This window comes from Solanum stenotomum, chromosome 5, assembly GCF_019186545.1.
Source record: "Solanum stenotomum isolate F172 chromosome 5, ASM1918654v1, whole genome shotgun sequence".
In the NCBI taxonomy this organism is placed as follows: domain Eukaryota; kingdom Viridiplantae; phylum Streptophyta; class Magnoliopsida; order Solanales; family Solanaceae; genus Solanum; species Solanum stenotomum.
The window spans coordinates 57,706,968-57,718,556 of NC_064286.1; positions in this window are offsets into that span (position 1 = coordinate 57,706,968).

Here is an 11,589-nt window from a genome sequence, read left to right on the forward strand (position 1 = left end):
ATGAATCCAGTTTTACTCTTAACTGATAAAGTCCTAAGAACTACTCATCTCCATGACCTGTAGCTAGTTCCATCAAAAACAGCAGGAAGCAAAGTAGAACCTGCATTTTCTAAGGGATGCAGATAGAAGGGGAAATTGATATCTAATCGAGTTGAAGTGTTGGTAGCAGTCGTGTCATTTGGAACGTCATCCATTGAAGATGATGAAAAGAAAAAAAATGCAACTACAGACGAATTGTGAAGATGAACTCACAATGAGCAAGCTCGAGAAAAAAAAAATAGAGGAACGATAGTGAGATTGTCCAGAAAAAAAAAAGGAAGAAGAATATGATAATAAAAATAAGGGCAAATCAATCTCAATACAGTACTCACAATGAGAGAGAGGAGCAGGAATCTCCTTGCTATGATACCATGACAAGAACAACAACTAAAGTTGCAGAACAATAACCTTCCTCCATTAATGGAGGTTGAGCTTTCACTAACAATCAGAGAGAAAAAGAAGAAGAGATGTTATTTAGAATGTGAAAACCGAACAATAATCAAATACAATGTATGTGTATATATATACACTGATATCTAACAAACTCAACTAACTAATCTATGCTGAAATTGTAAACTTGTGATTCCTAACTAACTATGTGAATGAACTGTAACTAACTAATTTTGTGAATGAACAGTGCACACTAAAATAACTAACTAACTAATCTAATAGCATCACATCTACAAGACCCAATTTAATATTCCTGCCTAATAAGGCAATTCTCATAGACCTAAACAACATAGAGAAATTTTCTTTAGCTGAAAGGAGATAAAAGATATACCACTAACACAGAGGAATTAAGAAACAGAGGATGATTATAGTCCATTCCAAGAGCTTGACTCATAGCCTGTGACTGTGCTCCAACACCCACAATACTAGATCCATTTGGGACTCCACCATTAGCTTGATCATTGGATTATTCATCCTTCTATATTGATATATTAGGTGACATAAACATTAACCCCAAAACTCACCCAAACCCCTTAGGATGCAATCCAAACCACTCTAAAAACACGTTCAGAATCTGTTAGAAAACTCAAAACAGTGATTTGTGGTCAACCCTTTTTCCTAAAATTAACTAGTAATTCATTCAATAATACGAACCCACCACGAGTCCTGTGCAAATTATCCAAGTAAGTCATAAATCATCTTTCTGACCTAATGAAATTGTCAAAGACTAATTCCGACTTAGTTAACACAAAATATTGACTTTGATCAAGCTTCACTTTCCCAACTTCCCAAAACATAATTTATTCTTTGAAATGCATCTAATCACCTCAAAAATTGCATCGCCTATCCCCACAAATCATAAATAACATAATAAGGTTATGTAAAAGGTCAGACTAGGGAAAAGAAGTTTCAAAACACAAAACAGACTTGATGGTGCTTACAATATTATAGTTATATTTTATCAAATATATTAAGTATATACTTCAAGGGAATTAGATACATATTATTTTGGATTTTTTTTAACTTAGAGTTGAAGTTTAGCTAGTAGATAGAGTTGAAGTTTACAAGCTAAAGTAAGTCATTTTAAGAAATTTACTTAAATAAATATGTGACAAATGATTACAAGAGCAGTTAATAGTTCCTAAGCTACACCATCTTATGAGTCCTTAGTTTGGACTCATTTAGGGCCATCTTTTGATAGAATAAGTGTCCTCAAATGCCTCTTTTATCCCAATAACTGATAAAAACTTTTAAGTTTCAAGTATTAAAAGATTTAAGGAAATTATGGACACTATGTCGCAAAGAGGAACAAAAAGATTGAAATGAGTGAAGAAATGAAAGACTGAGCATCGCCGAGTCCACATGGTGAGTCGCCGATGGACCTTATTTCGCCTTTTATTCCAGTACATTGAACCTTAGAGGAAGAGGATCAAATCGGCGATAAAAAAGAGCAATCGACGCGTCGTCGAACAATTTCGCGAAGTAGTACAATACCTCCCAATGATCCAGGACACAAAGATGATGTATACAAGAACAGAAGGCGATGAACCAGACAAAGAGGGAATCACCGATTTGATCGGCGATTTTGACTAATTTCACCGATCCACCCTTCGCAGCACAAATTCTGAAAACTATAAATACTAGTTGAAGTTAGATTATTATTATTATTATTATTATTATTAGCATTATCATCATCATTAACATCATCATCAGATTTTCATTATTATTAGACATATTATCAATTTTATATTTTCTCTCAAGTTTGAGAGGGTTTTGAAAATAAGAAGAAGAACAACAAAAAGGGTTTCATCTCCTTCAAATTGGAAGTGGGTCTCTTGATTTCTTGCTTCTTTGCCTAAATTGAGACTTGAATCTTCATACCCAACTGATTTCAACATCATTGAAGGTATAAATTTCTATTTCTTGATGTGTGGTTAAAACCCCCATTCTTGGGGTATGATTTAGCGAATATGGGTTAAGATTGTTGTTGGGTCTTGCTTGCTGATAGACTAAATGTAGTTTAATGGTGATTTCACCTAGTAGTTGTGGTTGAATCTAATGGATTTGTAGTTGCAAATACAAACTCACCCATGTGTTTTCAGCTTGCTCAAGAAAGAGGTCGTGAAACTAAGTCTACTAGACTGATGGCCTAAGGAGTGGGTCGACATGAGCCTCAGCTTGAGAAAGTGAACCCTAGTCCTATATCCTAACACTCATCTCGAGAGAGTGAGTGGGGTAAGGCGTAGGCTGGTTTTCATGCGACAAGTGGATGTCCGAGAGGAACCCATTTGAAATGGGGTAAGTTGCTCGAGAGAGAACTTATTTCCAATTAAAGTTTAGCCTAGTCACTATTACTCTATAAATCTTCTATCGAAAGCAGGTACCCAATAATCTAGAATAATTCGTATTGCGATCACACCCCAAGAATTCCCCCTCATACTTGATTTTCCTTGAATTTTTACTATTTTTATTTGATTTTGTAACAACACCCCCAAAACGATATTTGACACTTCTGTGTCCCTCATAGATCTACAATTTTTTTACTCGTTTATCTTTTTAGCTACGACTAATTAGAACAAGATTCTAATTAACTACTAATTCTCAAAATCGTTCCCTTGAGACACGACCCCAACCCTCAGTTGGGTTATTATATTATCGACGATCATAGACACTTGAATCTGAAGTAGTGTCATTGGTCACGATAAGCATCAAAATGGCACCACTGTCGGGGAGTGGTGTTATTTGAGAAGATGTAGTTAAGTAGAGTTTTAGTTCTTTTTAGTGGTAGTTTACTAACTTTATTTTTAGTTTTGAGTTTCTTTGAGTTATTGCTTTAGGTGAGCATGGTTGAGCAAAGTAGTGGCAACTTGGTTGAGATGAATCGAGGAGTCAAGAAGGACTTCATGCTGAGCGGAGGATATCTAGAGATGGGGAGGAAGATCGTGTCGAGTACAACTTCAAATCATTCTCCAAAAATCACCGATCAAGATCGGATGTTGGAAGAAATGAGAGAGAATATTAAAGTGTTGAACCAAATGATTGTATCTCACTCTAGGTCAATCCAGCAAATCAGGTCACTCCTGAGTTTTACAGTGCCTCATCTCCATCCAAATGACATATTGGGGCTACATAGTGACACTAGGGCTAACCCCAATAACAAAGAATGAGATAGGACGTACATCGTGCCACGACGTTAAATAAGATGCTTCTTGGGGGGAAACCCAAGGTCTTAAATATTTAGGATTTTTAACTTTATAAATAATGGTGTGTGTATATTGTAGGTTAAAATAAGGAAAGTGTTGAAAAACTATAGTTTTGCAAGCAGATGATCAATTCAGTGTATCACCAAATAGGTTGGCGAGCTCATTTGAATCCGTTGTTTGGCTCAATGCAAGTGCAATGTAGAACTTGTAAAACTCGGTGAACTTGAGAAGCAATTCGGTGCATCGCCAACCGGATAGGCAATCCAGACTCAGACCGCCGATTTGATCCTCACGAAACTGAAGATTTCACAGAAAAGGCGGGAAAAATGACCCGAGTGTGTCGGCAAATGCGACTAACGTTGCCGAATGAACAAGAACTGAACGGTTATATCAGGGCCAAATGACGTATAATTTAAAAATTCTCATTTCCCTCACTCTAAAACCTCACAAATTCACACCAAAGGTATTATTTTCAAGATTTTCACTTGCCATTAGTATTGTAGTTGATAATTAGTGCTTGGGAGTGGATTTCTTTGTCGCCTAGCACTTCAAAAGTATTTTAATCGGCATTAAAGGTTGGTCCTTAAAACCCCGAATTTATATTTGAAAGTTTTTGAACTCATTTGCAATATTAGTATAGCATTAACGTGTGTTGGACCTCTCTGATAGGAATAGGTTGTTGTGATGCTTATTTTAATTCGAACCTTTGCCTGAAATGTTTTAATATTTGAATGCCTTAGTTTCAATGCTTTTATTTGAATGAACTTGAAATGGTTGATGCGTGCTTACTGTTTGATTAGTGGGGTGAAGTTTAAGCAGCCCATGTTTGTGCTAAATAATGAAAATTGCTCAATGAGAGATGGGGTGGCACCACTCTTAAGGGTAATCATCGTTAAATAGCCAAATTTGGCAAAATCGGAAAAAGTCTGAGTATTCTGGGGTGATGAGAAGTATGGCTCTTGAGTGAATTTTGTGTATGCATGCTTTGATTTTTCTTTTGGGGATTGTAAGGTCGAATTCGAGATGTAGGCTGAAAAAATAGGCACGTTGGGTCATTCGGTGAGTTGGGTTGAGCTCGCTGAACCACTCGGCGGTTCGCCTACTGACCCCAGATCACCCTTAATTTCATGTCTTAGTTGTTGTTTCCTCTGTGACTTTCGAAAAGATACTTCAATCACCGAAAGTAGTCGGCGACTCGTCGAATAGTACTATTGACCACCCTTTGCATGCCTCCCTGACCCTCTTTACTGAAATATTTGGCGGACAAATTCATGATCGCCGAGAGTAGTCGGTGACTCATCGAGTAGATCAATCTATCGCCAATTTGTCTAAATTTTAAGCTAATCCCTTCGGCGAGCTCGACCTAGCTCGCCAAAGAGTTTAGCGATTCACCGACTGGATCGGTGAATCTTTCTGCACTAGATTTTTTGTGTTTGACTTGATGTTCACCTAATCGATTCAAATCTTTTACAGATATGGTACGCACCAATCTAAACACGCAACCCCAAAAGAAAGCAACATAGGGCATTCGTATCAACAAAGGGGGATCCAATCCTCAAAATAAATAAGGAGAAGAAATCTCACAGGGTAAAGGAAAACAGAGAAAAAGCATAGCAAGAAAATGAACAACTAGTGAGACCCACACGCACTCTTCTAAACCAGAAGATGAGCAGCATCTAAGTGATTGAAGGGATGATCTCCTGGATAGAACACAGTCTACCTCTACTAGAGTCTCGTCTACTGCCACTCTTCCTGAACCAGCTCAGACACCTCCAGGAACCCCAACACCTCTTATTGTGCCTAAACCTACGCTTCTAAATAGATTGAAGGGTGATGGGGTACGAACCATCATAGAGGAGAAGCTCTTATCTATAGAGGGATTGGAAGTCAAGTATCCTAATGTGCTCGAAACCCTTCGCTACCATAAGTTCGAGCAGTTCACGAGACCCCGAGGCCTCTATGTTCCTTCTTGGGTTAGGGAGTTTTACACGACTTATGGGGAGTTAGTGCCTAAGGAAAAACAGAAGGCAAGTGAGTTTAGACTGGTGAGATCGATCATTGTTAGAGGCAGGGAAGTAGAGTGCGACAACGAGCATATCAACGATGTATTGAGAAGACCGTTGCACTCTCTACTCCCTTATGAGAGATTGCCAATTGCGGCATCTTTAGACGATCTGAAGGAGTGGTTGGCTCATATGATTTCTGAAGACACTGCAAGGTGGATCGAAGTAGGATCTCCAATTGAGAAGAATGATCTAAACATTGCTGAATGATTCTGGTTTGGCTTCATCAGCAGCACCAGCATGCCATCCCAGAATGAATTTGTTCTCCGCCACCTTAAGGCAGCTTGCCTTGGTTGCATCATGTCCAGGAGGATGATCGATCTTGGGTTGCTAAGTTCACAGGTAATGGACATGAGAGACAAACAAAAGCAGACTTCCCTGCCATTTCCTGTTTTGATTACTGAGCGGTGCCGACGTGCTGGAGTAGTACAGGACACTGAGAGGGATATCAAGGTCATTCATTCATCCTCCACCGATATTCGGCATATTGAGGCCGAATACACACACGAGGAGGCTGATAGGAAGAGCAGTTCCAGCTGATACTACTCCAGATGGCGATGTTGACTTACTATCTGCAGATGCATCTGCACCTACTCCGGCCTCCGAGCCATCAGGTATATCAGTTCCTCCCTCTTCTTCACAAGATCCAAGTGATTCTTCCTCTGGCCAGCCGATCAAAATTACTCAGGCCATGATCCTGAAGATAGGGCGTTTGGCCCAATCAGCTGAGGCGAGGGCTGCCAAACTGGAGAGATCAGTTATAGGGATGATAGAGAGCGCTATAGATGCTGCACTCACACCCCTCCAGACCTCTGTCGATACTTTAACTTTAAGGTTACAACCTGTGAGAGCAGACAAGGAAGAGTAGCTGACGTCCCAGCTTTGAAAGCCAATGTTGCAGAACTACGGAGGGACATAGATTACCTGAAGTCTGTTGACTTCAATGAATTAATGAAGACCGCTGAGGATCAGGATGTCCCTGTGACTTCAGGGATCCCTCTGGCCACCGTTAAAGATGTGTAGATAGAAGATGCAACAGTTGTAGAATAAGATGCAGATACTGATGAGGGAATGACAGCAACACATGAGGAGGAGAGCATTTTCAGAAATTTGCCATATCTGGTGGAGACAGTTGACAATCAGTGATCCACACATTGCATACTAAGACGTCCACAGCAGCTCATACGGGACTTAGCACTGCTAATTTTCCTAAGGATACTCCAGGCACTAATGCCCAAGCACAGACTGCTGCTTAGAGTTTTGATGCCCCGACAAGGGAAGAGGTTGCATAGACAGGATCTTTCTTTACCTCTATCTCTGTCATACTTTGATTTCACTTTTGGATACTTTTATTTTTATTTGAGGACAAATATTTTTCTTTTTGTGGTGGGGTGAGGCTCACCTTTGTGTTGTTTTGAATTTCATCTTGTGTATATATTTGGGTTGTCTGTTTAAAATTGTGTTTTAAACTGCTTGTGCGATTGTTTGAGCTTGTGGCTCCTTTTGGGTTTAATTGCAAAAAAAAAATAATTTGACCCTTCCGAAAAATGAGTTGAAAGTGGTTGTTCTCTTGCAAATTCGAGTCTCGATTTCGATCAGTACTGATGACTTGAATAGTGCTCTCAATCAAACAAACATGAGTATGCGGCTACGATGAGACTAAATGAAGTTGCATAGACAATATGTGAACTCTTGGCATCTCGTTGTGATTAGCCATGTATCAAATTGATTCTCTTATGATGACCGTTGCACACTAGCGAAAGTGTGGAGTCTTCTTTGACTTTAGTATCGATGCCTTGTGTGATGAGCTTACTTTGAACCATGCATGAATACACCTAGAATTTTCCCCGTTAGTCCGATCAATTAAGTAAGGCTTGTTCTTGAGATGATCTTAGACAACTTTAAAGAGTGTGAACAATTTGACATATACCTCTTTTGTGGCCTACCCTGTGAGTGTGTGAATTCATTTTGAGCACCCCTTGAGCCTTACCCTTCTTTGGAAGAAACTTGATGAAACTTAGACCTCTCTTATTCCACTACCTATGATCCTCTTGATGTGTGGTTTAGTGAATGTCCAACTTAGGCCAGAAGCCTAAGTTGGGGGTATGGTGAAAAGGAAAAGGGAAATCAAGAAGTGCAAGAAAAGTCTCCTTTAACCCATGGTGTTGCGAAAAAATGGAAACCTTTCATATAAAAAAAGAGAGAAAGGAAATAAAAAGAAAAACAAAAGAAACGAAAAAGAAAGTTATGGAATAAAGTATAAAAGAAATTGGGTTTCCAAGTAATCCATGGAAGTGAATAATAGGATGACTTATGAGCACTAGGGAAAAAATGGATGAAAGAAGAGAAAATGAAGTGTTGAGAGCCACACAGTTCATGAGGATGAAAGTCATTGATCCTAAATGACCATACCTTGTGCACTCAGCCCCATTATAAGCCTTGAAAAGACCTTTTTTATCTTGAGTGAGCCGAAACAAAGGTTAATTGGAAAATATGGGCAAACCTATGGGTAAAAGCATGCATTGTGTTCCTCTTTTTGAGTGTGAGCATTACACCTGATTCGTGATCTTCAATTGACTAAACCTTTGCGTGTGAATATGAAATCGTTATTTTATGTGAGGGCATTTAGATACTTTTGTTAAGCTTGAACTTGCATTTGAATCAAGTATTGCGAGCATGAGAATCTTTGGTAATGGTGTGTCACAACTTGAATCTTTGAGTATACTATTGATTCTTGCATGAGTAAATTGAGTCTTGTTGTGTACATTCATGATTGAGTCTTGTGTGGCACTGTTTGAGACATCCTATTTGAACTGTTGAACTTGAGTTTTACTTGAGGACAAGCAAAAGTTTAAGTTGGGGGTGTTGATGAGTCCTTAGTTTGGACTCATTTAGGGTCATATTTTGATAGAATTAGTGTCCTCAAATGCCTCTTTTAGCCCAATATCTGATAAAAACTCTTAAGTTTCAGGTATTTAAAGAGTTAAGAAAAGCATGGACACTATGTCACAAAAAGGAACAAAAAGGCTGAAAAGAGTGAAGAAATGAAAGCATGAGCATCGTCGAGTCCACTTGGCAAGTCGCCGAAGGACCTTACTTCACCTTTTATTCGAGTGTGTTGAGCCCTAAAGGAAGAGGATCAAATCGGCGGTAAAAAGGAGCAGTCGGCGCGTCGTCGAACAGTTTCGTAAAGTAGTACTATACCGTCCAATGATCCACGACACGAAGATGTTGTAGGCAAGAATGGAAGGCGATGAACCAGACAAAGGGGGAATCGCTGATTTGATCGGCGATTTCGACTAACTTCACCGATCCACCCTTCGCAACACAAATTCTGAAAACTATAAATACTAGTTGAAGTTAGATTATTATTATTATTATTATTATTATTATTATTATTATTATTATTATTATTATTATTAGCATTATCATCATCATTAACATCATCATCAGATTTTCATTATTATTAAACATATTATCAGTTTTATATTTTCTCTCAAGTTTGAGAAGGTTTAGAAAAGAAGAAGAAGAACAACAACAACAAAAAGGGTTTCATCTCCTTCAAATTGGAAGTGGGTCTCTTGATTTCTTGCTTCTTTGCCTAAATTGAGACTTGAATCTTCATACCCAACTGATTTCAACATGTATAAATTTATATTTCTTGATGTGTGGCTAAAAACCCCCATTCTTGGGGTGTGATTTAGCAAATATGGGTTAAGATTGTTGTTGGGTCGTGCTTGCTGATAGACTAAATGTAGTTTAATGGTGATTTCACCTAGTAGTTGTGGTTGAATCTAATTGATTTGTAGTTGCAAATACAAACCCACCCATGTGTTTTCGGCTTGCTAGAGAGAGAGGTCACGAAACTAAGACTACTAGACTGATGGCCTAAGGTGTGGGTCGACATGAGAGAGTGAGCCCTAGTCCCATATCCTAACACTCAGCTCGAGAGAGTGAGTGGGTTAAGGCGTAGGTTGGTCTTCATGCGGCAAGTGGGTGTCCGAGAGGAACCCATTTAAAACTAGGTAAGTTGCTCAAAAGAGAATTTATTTCCAATTAAAGTTTAGCCTAGTCACTATTACTCTATAAATCTTTTATCGAAAGTAGGTACCCAATAATCTAGATTAATTTGTATTGCGGTCACACCCCAAGAATTCCCCCTCATACTTGATTTTCCTTGCATTTTTACTATTTTTATTTGATTTTGTGACAAAACCTCCAAAACGATATTTGACACTTTTGTGTCCCCTATTGATTTACAATGTTTTTACTTGATAATCTCTTTAGCTATGACTAATTAGAACTAGATTCTAATTAACTACTAATTCTCAAAACCGCTCTCTTGGGACACGACCCCAACCCTCGATAGGGTTACTATATTATCGACGATCGTAGACACTTGAATCGGAAGTAGTGTCGTTGGTCACGATAAGCATCACCATCTCACGAAGGAAACAAGATATAACATAATGTTTAATTATATCCTCATTTGGTTCTTCCTCCCTGATATTATTAACTAACAAGTTATTAATGAGGCTTGAATACAAGTGAGAGAACAAACTATTGTTTCTCACTTTATAATAATGACGCTAATTAATTAAGGAAGCATGTATCGAAGTTGGAAAAAATAAGTTATATTAGTTTAATTAATGCATTAATTACTTTTAATTTACGTTACAAATTTAAGAGAAAATGGTCTAAAAACCCCCCAATTTATACCTGAAATTCCAACTACACACTTATTCATTACGGAAGTCTTATTATCCCCCAGAACATTTTAAAAGTATAATATATACCTCCTTAAAAACACACAACCAGATTTATATAAAATTGTGAATTGCACGCGCCCCGCCACATAATATCACCTTTTTTAAAAAAAATATTCTGCAATTATTTTTCATCGATATTTCCATCTTTCTCTTTTACTTTCCTTTTTCCATTCCTCTTTTTCTTTGATCTACTTTCCTTTTCCATTCCTCTTTTTCTTTGATCTTGACAATTGATTTTCTAGATTTGGGGATACATTCTATGACTGCCACCATCTTCTTCGAGTTCACTGGAGTTATGAACACTAGCAAAATTTTGATGCTCTCTATTGAAGCTAGAATTTAACAATGTTGAGCAACCCATTTCGATTATTGGGTCTTTTCCATTAATGGATTTGTTACCTAATGATTTCATTGATGAATTCTTCTCCATTGATGGATCTGTTACGTAATGAAGTTTTCTCCATTAATGACTCTAAAGTCCGATCCTCTTGACTTTCGATTTCGATTTTGAGTTCTTGTCAATTTTTCACATTGATGAGAAGTGAATTTATTGTGAGATTTTGTGATTTGAGAATGAAAGTGAACTTAATGATTAGAGCTCGGTGAGGGCGGCGACCTGGTGGTGGAGCAGAGCCGTCGCCAATGACTTTCGATTTTGATTTTGAGTTATTGTCAATTTGTCACACTTATGAGAAGTGAATTTACTGTGAAAAATTTGTGATTTGAGAATGAAAGTTAACTTATTGATGAAAGGTTGGTAAAGGCGGCGATCAGGTGGTGGAGCAGAGCCGTAGGCAGACATAGCTTTGGTGAAGAGAAAAAGAAAGACGATAACAAGATTTTTTAAAAAAGAAACATAAAGATTTTTGAAAGAATAAAAAAATAATAATATAAAATTTAAGAAATACTTTTAAAATTAACTGCACTTTCTTTGCCACCTCATCATCCAGGGGGCAAATAATTCTACTTTAAAATAGTGTAAGGGGTAATAGGACTTTCATAATGAATAAGTGTGTAGTTGAGATTTCGGGTATAGATTAAGGGGGGGGGGGGGGGGGGGGGGGG